Source organism: Eurosta solidaginis, chromosome 3, assembly GCF_040869045.1.
Source record: "Eurosta solidaginis isolate ZX-2024a chromosome 3, ASM4086904v1, whole genome shotgun sequence".
Taxonomy (NCBI): Eukaryota; Metazoa; Arthropoda; class Insecta; order Diptera; family Tephritidae; genus Eurosta; species Eurosta solidaginis.
Window position 1 is genome coordinate 285194363 of NC_090321.1, and position 13271 is coordinate 285207633.

General features: G+C 36.2%; 1 protein-coding gene across 3 annotated transcripts in view; it reads right to left on the minus strand.

The window, feature by feature from the left end:
• Mef2 (myocyte enhancer factor 2) overlaps window positions 1-13271 on the minus strand; it is a 253687-nt gene that overhangs the window by 38771 nt on the left and 201645 nt on the right. For all 3 annotated transcript variants that reach the window (XM_067776891.1, XM_067776889.1, XM_067776888.1), the window contains exon 5: window positions 8789-8961. The gene's annotated coding sequence lies outside the window, so the exon portion shown is untranslated. The remainder of the gene's footprint in view (window positions 1-8788; window positions 8962-13271) is intronic.

The window sequence follows — 13271 nt, forward strand, 5'->3', positions numbered from 1 at the left end:
TACGAAACCCTACCAAACCAACGCAGCTAAGCTCTCAGCTGAGTATGTAATGTTCGGTTACAGCCGAACTTAGCCTTCCTTACTTGTTTTTCATTTAATTCTTTTCGCAGAACCAGAATTTCCCCCCTGGACTAATATTTATGTGTGATATTTTTGTCCTCGGTATTACCGTTTGACTAGATAAGACTAAAAAATATTGTGTATTTGATTTATAAGGACCGCCCTACTGTACCTACGAATATATTGGGATGTAAATATTTGAAGAGTGTGGGATAATTGAGCTATTCCATGCATGCCTGTGTGACGAATGAAGTATGTTTGTCTCCCCTGATGATTTTGGGAGGATATGCACAGTAAATATTTAAGTAGTTCTTGTTTTAAGGAAGTAACTTCCTGTTGAATTTAATATTAAATAATTAATAATACTCATTACCCAAGAGCCAGAAAGAGTAAAAAAAATATTACTGGCTGATCAGGCGAATATAAATATATGCATATATTACAAATACTAGACTAGCTCGGTTCCCATATGAAAAAGAAAGTTTAAGGTTGACGACAGAGTGCCCGCAAAAAGCTATGCTAGGCGAGAATCAATTTGTATTTTCACATATTTAACAAGCTTCAAACGTTCCTAGAACACTGGTCTCTTTTAGAATTTTCCATAAGAAATAACTTTCATAGCCTTCTATATTTATATTATAGCAACGCTTCTCGCTTCCAACTCTGCCGTCAGCCTAAGACTACCTAAATTTGAATCTTGCGCGGGTGTATCAGAAAACTTTCTAACAAAACTCTTTTTGAAGTCATACAAAATGAAGTCATAAAAAATGTAAGACAAAAGTCACAGGTTGAAAATGGAGTTCGTGTGTATATTCGATGAGAATTGTACGAGCAAAGTTGCTTTTAGTGCATTCGCTAGCGTTAATTAACGTCGGGAGTACATTTATATATATATAGATATGTATGGATGTATGTATGTATGTATTTTCATTTCATATGAGCTTGACATATGCACACATTTATGCATGTTAATGTTGCTAATGGTTAAGAATGCATACATCTCTTGAAAAATATTCTTTCGTTAAAAATTTTAAATGTATTGTTAAAGTTCTTGAACGAAAGTTCTAGTTTTTTTCGTATTGTTCGGAGCGATAAGGACAATCCCCGAAGGTTTTGGTGAATGTTTCGATGTTGATGGCCCTTTACCGGATGTATGTAGATCCGGTACGTTCCGGTAACAAGCACCATTAAGGGCATTAGATATGATAATCATATTTTAAGCAGCTATAGCTCGTTTAGCAGGCAACCCAATGTAAAAACAACCTTGGAGCTCTAAAGGAAATTTAGAGTTTCTTAAAAGTGCTAACTCTTTTCACTGTTCTTGACTGTTCAAATTTCCTTTTGAATTTGACAGCTTTAATTATTTATATTGATATTAGAGAAAAATTTTAAAGTTTGCAAAATGCGATCGTTTTTACTACTGAATAAAAGAAATAGCAACAAAAAATGCAACACTTAGAGACCAATTACAAAGCGATCAGGGGGGCCTTCATATGGCTGAGTGGTTAAAGGCATCTATCTGCCTTTACACTAGTATAAATTATGAATGTTGGAGATTTCGAGTTCAATACTCAGCTCCCGAGAAGCTAGCTGATGAAGAAGTTTAATTCAGAAACATGTCCTAGTAACCATCGCCGTTTGTAAATTTTGCAATTTTTCTCTAATATCAATAACAAAAACAATTGCATAAAGCATTATTAGCATGTCTCGCTAATTAAATACAGTTAACTATTTATAGTTTTCAAAAATCTGGACTTCCTTATTTTCACCATCACGTCCAGAAATCCCCATTTCCATTTGTATTACAAAGTATTTTTGACTGAAAAGTGGAGTTAGCAGCTTTTAATGAGTAGGCGAAACAGCGATCGACTTTAAAAATCAAAATATTCAGGAAGGGCCAAAAAATTATTGACTTCCCCATATGCGCCGTTCGAATATTTAGCTTCTACCAAGCCTTGTCTGGGTGATTAGTGGAACTAATATTTAATGAAGTATATAGATCAGTAGGTATTGAATTCGGGAAAGGCCACGATTTGAAAAAAAAAAAAAAAACATTGACTTAATTGTTCAGCACTTTTTCTAATTAATTTGCTGTCTGGCTGCCGCTACATACGAGGAAAACATTCGAAGTCCTTTTGGCACTGTGTTAGTTCGAAACTTGTAAAGAGCGCAAACACCAAGTTTGTAATCGAAAGAGAAAGCATTAAGTTCATATTCAAATTTTCCAAAATACTATGGCAGTTGCTTTGACGAATCGTCTCATGATCACATTGCTATTATGGAAAGCTTTTCAGCAAAAAAGCCAATGTGCAGATGCGATGTAAGTTCCATCATTCATTAAATGCACCCCCCGAATTGTAGCAAAAGTTGGGCCTAAAACTTGCTATTGCTAAACTAATATTTCATAATTATTCATTGTAAAATCAGAAGAATGATTATCGCATTAGCAATTACTCGCTATTTCATGCGCCAAACTCATTGACAATCTGATTTATTTACATTCAATAACATACAAAAATAAATTAATCAAACAAAACTAAACTTGAATTTGAATAAGAAATAAAAATAAGTTAAAATTATATCTGCAACTGTTATTCTTGCAAATAAATTGAAATAAGTAAATTCACGCATGCTTATGAAATTTATGTGAGGCGTGCGTGAAGTTTGCCTTGCGGCATAGCTGAGTGGCATGAAATCTCTTGTGGGGAAGCGCTGCCGACAGCACCACTTTGTCCAAATTAACATCCTCAGTACGAATTTTGTTAGGCCTACAACTTGTACTTTCTGGGACTAAAATTGATTAAGCTACAAAACTGCATACTCAAAAAAATTTAGAGAACTCCAAATAAAACTTCGAAATTTTCTTGAATTTCCGAATGTTTTTGAAAATGTTTGAGCGTTTCGAGTCTTTTACGCTTAGGTTAAAGATTTTTTGGAATTGTACGTCCAATGGATGTATTAGTATCTTGTTCTGAATATAGGGCGGCGTCACGCCCCTTAGTTTTTTAAAAATAGCCATCTGCTTACCTATTTTAAGGGGGTAGTCAACGCTTTTGTTAACCAAAAATGATTGGTTGGAAAAGTTGGGGAGGAGAGGCAAAATTATGGGAAAATAGGGAGGAAGAACGATAAAATATTTTAAAATACAGGGACAGTATATGGACAGACTTGGAGAATTCATTCAACTTTATGTAAAAATACTTAGTATGCGATTTGAGTAAAGTCGGTTGAATATTTGGTATTGGATAACTACTAATATAAAAGGCGGTTGAGTAGGACAGGAGAGAAATGAGGTAGCAAGGAAGGGGAGAAGAAGGCGCATATGAGTAGGGGAAGGAAAGGTTGATTAAAAGGCAGAAGGAAAGGAAGAGAATAGAAAAAGGAACAAGAGAGCTAATAGGGAAAGGTATAATGGGAAGTCAGAAACAGAGAGGAGGGCAGGGGAAAACGGAGAGCTAGAAGCAGACGAAGAGAAAGAGGGAGAGAGAGACCTGAAAAGGAGAAGGAAGAGGAGAAGGCATATAATATTAAGAGGAAAATAGCGAAGGTATTGCGGAAAACAAAGAGTAGCGAGGAGAAGACGGAATATAATGGATGTTGGAAAGAAAAGGACTATGAAGTGAAAGAGGTATTGAAGGGAGTAAGGTAAAAAGAAAGGGCGGGGCGAGAGAAGGCGAAGCTGAGAGAAAGACTAAGAGAAAGGGAACTGAATGTTTGAAGGAAAGCTAAATTAAGAAGAAGCTGAGAGGAAATGGAGAGGGAGTCGATGAAAAGAAAAAATATAGGGGGGTAGATCGCAAGGGTATAAAGAACAATGAGGAATAGGGCGACAACATACTCAACACGATTATAAAACCTAATTTTGGTATTCCAAGTATAGCCCTTCAAATTTGCATATAACAAGAAATTATAAATACGAAACTAATTCCTTCAAACCTACCAACAAACTTATGGAATGGTGCTTGGAATACTGTACGTCCAGACAACATCAAAAACATACTTATGAATTAATGTGAACTAAGTAGAATGTTAATCTGTTTATTGTGTTACGAAATCGGTTGCCACTTTAATCAAGGAAGATGATGCGGACGCAAAAACTAACAGACCAATTCTAACATTCTACTTACACCATTGCTGTTTAACTGCAGTATTCTGAAGTGGAACGGGGAAGACGTCGTCACACTGGGGGAAACTGACGAGTGACTGCGGTTGGCGTAAGGGAGGCTAAGTCGCAAGTGCTGTTGTGGACCTGGAACTGGAACTCCTTGGGTAAGCACCGGAGTACTCGGTGTAGTTGAGTGCGCGGCGCAGATTACGACACGCCCCTAGGTGTGAACAGCAAGGTGCCACAAAGTTTTGTAAAAATTACGGGGTTGACGAATTTTGGGATCTAGCCCAGAACACCCCGTGCGATGCAAGCATCCTTCCTTCATTTCCGCCACACACAGCAAAACCATTTCTCTAACCCGGGATCAGGTACAGTCCCGCTGCAAGGATCTGCTGGGAAATGGGGGTTTCACTGTAATGGTAGCCCTTGGCCCAAAAATACTGAGTGTTACGTTCGATCAGGATTTACATTTTAGTGAGCATGTATCCGCAATCGTACCCAAAATCGAGAGCCGTAATACAATCCTCAAATCTCTTTCCGCCAGCACTTGGGGTAAAGATAAAGCTCCTCCTAAAGCTACATGCAAAGCAATTGGCCGCCCGCTTAAATGCTACGCGATCCCGATAGAGTCGCTAATGGTTACGCACTGGCCTGTCAAAATACCGCTCTCAGAACCACTGTCTCCAGAACACCGCCTATACAGTGAGGCGAGGGTGCTCTTCATTAGGGAGAGAAATGACATTCTGAAAAACAGTTTCTGTTGAACAGCAAGAAACCTGGGCATCCCAACAGGCATCTGATTAAAGAGACCCCACCTCCCAGGGACTTAAGAAGTCATCAAGATGAGAACTCCAGCGTATGTAGAAGAACGCAAAAAGGTCCTCAGTGGCATCTACAAAATGGCATCCGACATGTATGACAGGAATTGCCTACGAACCCCGTTCTTAAAGCTAAATATCCTGAACTCGCAAAAGAAGGAAGCAATCTCCCTAGGGAGACGCTTGTCAATAACTTCAATCTGGATACTGTAACAAATTACGTATCCACAATCAACCCCGACATCGTAATGTGTGTCCTGCCTGCAACGTGTCCCCACATGACACAAACATCTTTTCAATTGTAATTTGGAACAAACGACTCTTACACCTTCTCTCTCTCTGGTCTATTGAAATAATCGTTTGAGGATATTGATGACAATTTGTAAGTGGTCACACCTATTGGATGGGCGAATCACTGCTATAACAACAACAATAAGATGATACGGATGTGATGATATTGAATTGTTTGGGAGCCATAAATTTATGCGCAAATAACAAAGGAAATTCTCTCCAAAAACATGAGTTTTTGTTTAATGAATTAAGACCAGATTAATAGCTCTGATTTTAAGATCCTCGACTCAAATCGCAAGCTTGTTAAAACCAAACGAATGATATTGTATGACCTGATTCATTAACGCCTAGTACACATTTCCAGTACATGAAGCAAAGAAAAGAGAAGTAACTAAATGATAAATATATGTGTTTGTGTAGGTTTGTACACGTTACGATTACCTGGGGTCACAACTTGACTTGGTTTTTGACACATGCGGTGATTAGGTATTTCTATAACAAAAAAGAATGCACTCATGGTTCACTTGTAGTTTTTCTTTTTTTTCTGGCAACATTCAAAAGATACACTAGAACAGTTGTGGTAACATTGCAATTGCGGTCATTCAAAATTTAAGTGAATAGGTTAAGAAACAAACTCAAGAAAGACGGCGAAGGCGTACGTGTTCTTATGGTTTCTAATTACTCTCTCAGTTTTGTGTGGTGGCACAATCCGATGGCCACTTGAGCACATTTCCTGTCACGTCACCACAATATACAATGAGTATTTATGAAACAACAATTGTAAACCGGCTACCAGGTTATGAAGATACATTTGTATTATATACACGTGAGAGTAAAAAAATAGCAGCAACAATGATTTGCAAATTTTATCAGTTGTTTGCTTCTTTTTTGGTTTTTGTTGATTTAAACAAAAACTTCAATGAATTGTATAACGAGAACTATGTAAACCAATTTCAAAAATATTTTCGAAAAAAATTTGAAATTCGAGCTTCAAACAATTTTCTAAATTTTTGTTCAAAGTTTTAAGCAACTTTTTGGTTTTTGAATGCCGTTTTTTGGGTGCAGTTTTTTATTTTAATTCGATTAATTTTGGTATGATGAAGTACGAAATTAATGTTTGACTATTTTTTACCGAGAGGTGTGAAACAGTTTTTACAGAAACATAAATTTTTAAATTTTCATGAGGATTTTAAAAATTTCTTGGAGTTTGCAATTTTTTCGTAAACGCTTAAGAAATTGCTTTACATAGTTTTCGTTAGTCTACACATTGCAGTTTTTTTAATTAGCGAAAATAAAAAAACTTTGCAAAGCAATTTTGCTGCTATATCTTTGCACGAAGTGTATGTAAAAGAGCTACCACAAGTCATGAAATGAATAAAAATGCAGAAAGTGGTCTTCTGCTTTGAAGATATTTGGGAAGGAACGCCTGATAATTTAGGTGAGGCAGCTGTCATTTGATGTATGTATATGTGTTTCTACGACTGTGTATGTGTGCAAGTGTGTACATGTCACATAAATTGCGGCCAAGCGGGCAAGTACAAAAACACTTAAACCGCCATCATCAACAGTATGTAAAACGCAATTGTTGGCCGACATGGCGTATGAGTAACATTTTGATTTCCAATGCAATTGTAATTGTGTGCATGTGTGAGTATGCTTGAGTGTGTCTTCTTGCTTGATGCATAGACAAATTTAATTGGTATATTGTTAAGCAGTACTTTCAGTGCTTCAATTATGGCATATAACAACAACAAACAATATAACTATAAACCACAAACCAATTCACTCGTTCCACAAACGTCATCACAAATTTCGGCTAATTGCCAAATGTTTTTTTTTTTTTTTTGTTATAAACTCCGTGTTCGAGCTTTTGATGCAATTTTAGCAAATTTAATTAGCCTTCCAATGGGATGAAATAAAATAATTGCACGCAATTTAAATATGTCAACAAAGACGTGCGTCTTAATGAAAGAAAAAATATGACGACATGAAGAAAACTTTGAAATGCGGAGATAATTAAACGCACTTAAATTAATGAAATCAATCAATGATAAAAAAAAGCAAATACCGAATAGATAATCTACTACTCAAGCATCTTTAAACACATAGCCATTATAAATTAGTTTATAATTTTGCACGAATACACCATTACTAGTTTTAGGCCGGGTTTCTCCTATTTCTTCTTTTGGCATCTACTGAACCATTTGACTTTTTGCTGATCATCATTGTATGGCATAAATAATTTTGCTGGTTTTATTGAATCGCTTTGGATTATTAGAATGACAGACTGTCCTTTATACCATGATGATGGCAGTATGAGTAACAAATCTTCTAAAAGCTTTTTAAAATATTACTGAGGGCATATCCCTTGCAGCTTTGTCAGGCCAAGTAATATTTGTTTTCATAGATTTTAAAAAAACTAAGCTGTCACATATTTTAAAATTAAAAAGAAGATCATAGCTTTGCATGTGTATGCCATAGCAAGCGAGAGTTGTGTGGCACGGCTAAGAGAACTCAAACTAATCGTCGGCGTATCGGCCGCTATGCGTGCTCAGTACAGCTGAAACCCTGTTTGAAAGGTTTCTAAAACAAACAGGGGGACCTTCACTCAGGTAAATGGCTTAAGACCTGAAAAATGCACTCTATGCGCAATCGATGATGGAAGAAAGAAAGGGAAGCAGAAAAGAATAGAAAAAGACAGATAGATCAAGAGCGCACTAAAGCGGTTAGCCGTGAATGCAGAAATGAAGAATTAAGGATGTGGCAAGATCCGAGGGGGTTATGAACAGCGAAGCATATGGACGGGCGCGGGTTTCAAAGAAGACATATTTTAGTGCACGGGCACCCGATTGCTGTGGCCAATGGCAACGGAAAGCGCCACTTGTAAAAAGAGAGAGAAAAAATTCTTTCGGATCTGGGGTAGGTGATTCACAATGAGATAATTAACTTTGACATTATTACCTTTATTGACCACATGGTGAATTCTCTGACTGTGTTCTGAGGCCATGAAAAACATGCCGTTAAACTTTCGATGCATTTTAACATTTTAATTCTCTCATGAAAATGATTCTTTTCTGCCTTTTTTGTACAGTACAAATATATTGAAGCTCGCCACCGCCGTTAACAAGCTCTAGAAAAATATTTGCAAGAAAATTTTACTAGGCGTGTACTTAGGCAAAATCTTAGAACAAAGAACATCAAAATACAATTTACTGTTGCATAATGTAATTTTACATAGAGAATGAATAGAACTTAAGTGGATCCAAAATTTTATTTTAAGCCTTAAACTAAAAGTTTAAGGGACATTACGTGAAAATATAAATTAATTGAAAAATAACCTAACACCCTGCGTATGTATCGAAACACTGTTGCTGTCGTTGTTAATTAAAATTTATAGGCCGGCATCCTCACGACTAAATTATCATGAAAATTTCTTCTAAATAGAAGCCACGTAAACGTTTTGCAGATTTTGTTTTATTTTCTAAAGGTGAGGTCAAAGTAGGGTACTTACCGCTGTTTGGCAAAATATGTTTGGCGTCAATTCTCTGACCCTGCACTCCGCGATGCTTTCATACGATGACATTAAAACAGGCGCGCCTTGCTATGTACATATGTGTGTGTATGTTTCATTGATTTTTTAAGTAGTTTATGAAATGTTTGGTTGATATTTTTTAGCTGAATCACCTGAAAATAAATGAAAATAAGGAATTAAGTTAAACAAAATAAAATTTTAATTTATAAATGAAAGAAATACGTATTACAATAAGTCTTATAAGTGAAATAATATTTAAATTATATGTACGTACATATGTATGTATGTGTGTAATTATTTATATTGGCAAATTAGTAAGTAAACTGCTTAAAGATTTAGCAACACAGGGACGGTAAATATTTGCATATTCCATATGTTGAAAAAATAAAAATGTAAAAATATCACTGCAATTGGTTAAATGCAACAATTTGTTTGCATTTTATCGTTTTCCTCATTCCTCCAGATGAATGAACTTTGTTGCCAAATATTTAATGCAGCTGCCGCCAATATAAAAAAAACCGGCCCTAACCGGCCACCATTAAAAGTGTTATGCTTATAATTATTATCAGATGTTGTTGTTATTGTTGTTGCTCGTATTATTTAACTGCTCCCAAAATCACATTTTTCTTCAAATGCACAGCAATTGTTGCAAATGTCATCTGCACTTCCCTCTCGCTAAAGCCGCCGCCCCGCAAACACACAAAAGCACAAGAGATAATGCCCTCCAAAAAGAAGAAGAAGAAGCAAATAACCAGTTTAGTCAGTGTCAAAGTCAAAGTTGATAAATATTATGGCTTGCCGTTTTGGGTTTACGTCAGGAGAAATTTGTATTTTTGTGCTCTTAAAATCATAAATTTGCAATTAATTAATGTTAATGTAAATGCGAATGCAGCTTTTTTTTCGTGATGCGCAAACACAGCTGAGTAAGAATTTCTGCTTAACTTATGGATATTGCGGACGAGTTCATGATAATGCGTCGTGACTTAATGCATGATTATGATTAAAAAAAAACAAAAACAAATTGATAATCTGGATTGGGAAGAAAGAGCTTTGTATTAGTAGGGGGACTCATTAAAGCATATAATTTTATAAGGTGTAAAATTATATCCGTTTACACACACTGTTATATAAACGCACCTAATAATGTTCTTGATATACTTAATTGTCGATCAGCTGTATTATTGTCAAGAAGAATTGTGATTATTATAAAAACTAAAAAAATAACAGATCAGGTGAAAAATTAAAGCTTACGATTTCTTGAACTTGTTCGAGAAGAGATTTCCCGTGAGATTCTCGAAATACTCGTAAGGCTTGCGAGCTTCTCGATATTCAGTTTAATCGGTTCATTGGTTGTTTTATATAGAGCTTACGATTTCTTCTGGAGCACAAGCGAAAATGTCCACAAAACCGAAATGTATAGAATACTGCCAATGCAGCGACTGAATTGAAAGTCGAGAAGCTCGCGAGATTTACGAGTACTTCGAGACACGAGAATCTCGCGAGATGTCGAGTTTTAGATTTCTCGGGTCTCAAAAATCTCGCTTGTGTTCGAGAAGAAATCGTAAGCTCTATGAAAAATCAACACTAAAACGTCTCTATGAAGATATTCTTGTAAATGGCTTGCTGATGTTGGAGATTTCTGATGCAAATGCCTAATGTAATGTCTGGAAGGTTACATTCCTTTGAGTTTAGCGCGTTTACACGATGAAATGTACGCGTAAATTTATACAAGTTGTATAAATGATTTTTCATACAAAATTTGACAGTTCATTTATGCATTTATAAGGCACTTATAAGGTTTAATGAGGGGGGGATTTGTTGAAGAAAAACAAAAACTTGCTGGAAGCTTTCAGCGCGTTGGACTGTAAAACCGATAATTGTAAACACATGACTTCGCATCCCATAAACCTAGAAAAAAACGCATTGTTTACCAAGTACTTGGGGAAATCAAAGTGTAAACATACAAATGTCTAGAAAACGTATGCTTTTCAGTTTTCGAGAAAATTATATTAAACCAAAACAGTGGCAACTTTACCAGAAACATATGATTTTGAGCTTTTCAAGAAGAGCTTCGTCGGCTTCCTATCGGCACCAACTAATACCTACAAGTTATTGTTTTATTTTGCATCCAAATATTGTAGTCGAGGTATGATGGTTTGATATCGGCTTGTTATTTATAGTGAAGTTTTATAGATATCTTTTTCATAACAATCTGATGAGTGATCGATAACAAATCGCCAACACGCCGATAAAAAATTGGTAATACACCGCTAAAACTCGATAGCTTTTAGATATCTTATCGATAGATTTTTAATAACAAATCGATAACTTCTCAATAACATATCGATGACTTTTCGATAAAAGTTATATCTTTGTATGTATGTTTAATGGTGTGTTAAATTTTAACTTAATATTTAAGAATTCATGAGCTTAACCAATTTATATTAATTGAATATTCAATTATTATTTTTGTTTATTAACAGAAGCTGAAAAGAATGAAACATTTACTGGCATATGACGATGGTACTATTTCGAAAACCATCACGTTGTCATCGCCAGTTGGTCAATTATTAATTAAGCTCATTTTTAAATATGAAGTTAATATCTTTTCGATAGCTTCATGATAACAAGCCGATAAAGCATCAATAAAAAAAATCAAAGACTCATTTTTGTTGTTGTAGCGATAAGGATACTCCCCGAAGGCCTTGGGGAGTGTTATCGATGTTGATTGTCCTTTTCGGGATGCAGATCCGGTACGTTCTGGCAACAAGCACCATTAAGGTACTAGCCCTGCGATTTGGATAGATAAATAAGGAACTTGTGGTCGCCAGAGCCTCGGCTGTCAAAGAAACAGAATTCGTCACGGGTAGGTGAGGTTGACAATTGGGTGAATTGGGAGAAGCTATATATTGCGCTGACAACCCCTTGAAAGGGTTGCGCTACACAACCCATCGAATCAAATTGGTATTTTAGTCGCCTCTTACGAGAGGCATACCTGCCGCGGGTATATTCTAATCCCCTAACCGCTGGGGTCAATAAAAAAATCAAAGAATCATTGTTGGTCTTTGTTGTTGAAAGCAAATTTATAAGACTTCGATGAAAAATCGATAATTCGTCGATAACAAACGGTACATCGAAGTTATATAAAAATTTATTACACGCCGTCCAATTTCGGTTCAGCCTTCGGTTTTGACTTTTAATATTTCCGTTCCTTTCTCTTCCTTTCCTCTCTTCTCCTTTTGGTTCCTTTACTTTTCTGTCTTTTCTTTTCTTTTCTTTCCTTTCTTTGTCACGACACTACAGTGTAGTGACTACTGTATTCCCCCTTACAACATTACAATCCCGCGCCTACACTAAGTACACACATTCTATATTCTCCCATTCCGTCAGCGAAAATGTTTACACATCAAAACTATGTAGTACAAATTTGGCTGAATTATTTTAGCAACCGGCGCTGTGAAAAATTGGTTATTTTTCTCAAATATCTATAACGGAATACTTTACTAACTCAGAGTTCTTATGGGCCAATGTCGATGAAAAAAATATTTTAGATAAGCAAGCACAACTTTACGATTCGTTGAAATCTTTGACGGATAATGAACTCCCAGCAGGAAACCGTATGCTTCCGTCTTGTCAAACAAGACTTCCGGATGCTAACTGTATAAAGAGGGCAGCTATTAAATATGTTAAGGAAATATTACGTAAACCAAAGGAAACAAAGCGATAGAACTTTCGACAAACTTAAAAGTCTAAGTTTACTCGTTAAATGTAGATTTTGTGCGAGTCTCACAAGATTTATGTGTGTGTTTTTCATCTTACAGTTACTTAAATTCATATTGAACTCTTAAGTAAAGAATCTTATCACTCCTCCATTACTATAACCGTCTCACTGTCAAATGAGGAGTTTAGCTGTCACAAATGACCAGAGAATAGAAGAAAGGTTTGTTTGTTTGTTCGCGGTGAGTGAACTGAGTTGCTATTATCGCCCTCTGGTGGTTATAAGGACGTGAGGTTACTATCGCAACTTACCATCTCCTGTTGTTGTTGTTGTAGCGATAAGGTTTCTCCCCGAAGGCTTTGGGGAGTGTTATCGATGTGATGGTCCTTTCCATATCCGGTACGCTCCGTTAACACAGCACCATTAAGGTGCTAGCCGACCATCTCGGGAGCGATTTATATGGCCACATTAAACCTTCAGGCCGTCCATCCCTCCCCACCCTCAAGTTCCATGAAAAGCTGGGGTCGTCAAAGCCTCGTCTGTTTGTGAAACAGGATTCGCCATGGATAGGTGAGGTTGACAGTTGGGTTTGGAGAAACTATATATTGCGCTGGCAACCTGAAAGGGTTGCGCTACACTTACTAAACTGAGTTTAAAAAAAGTTCAAAATATATGATTGATTTGAAATAAATGGTACTTTATTAGGTGACATAGAATCATATTCCACTTAGCCGTCGATATATA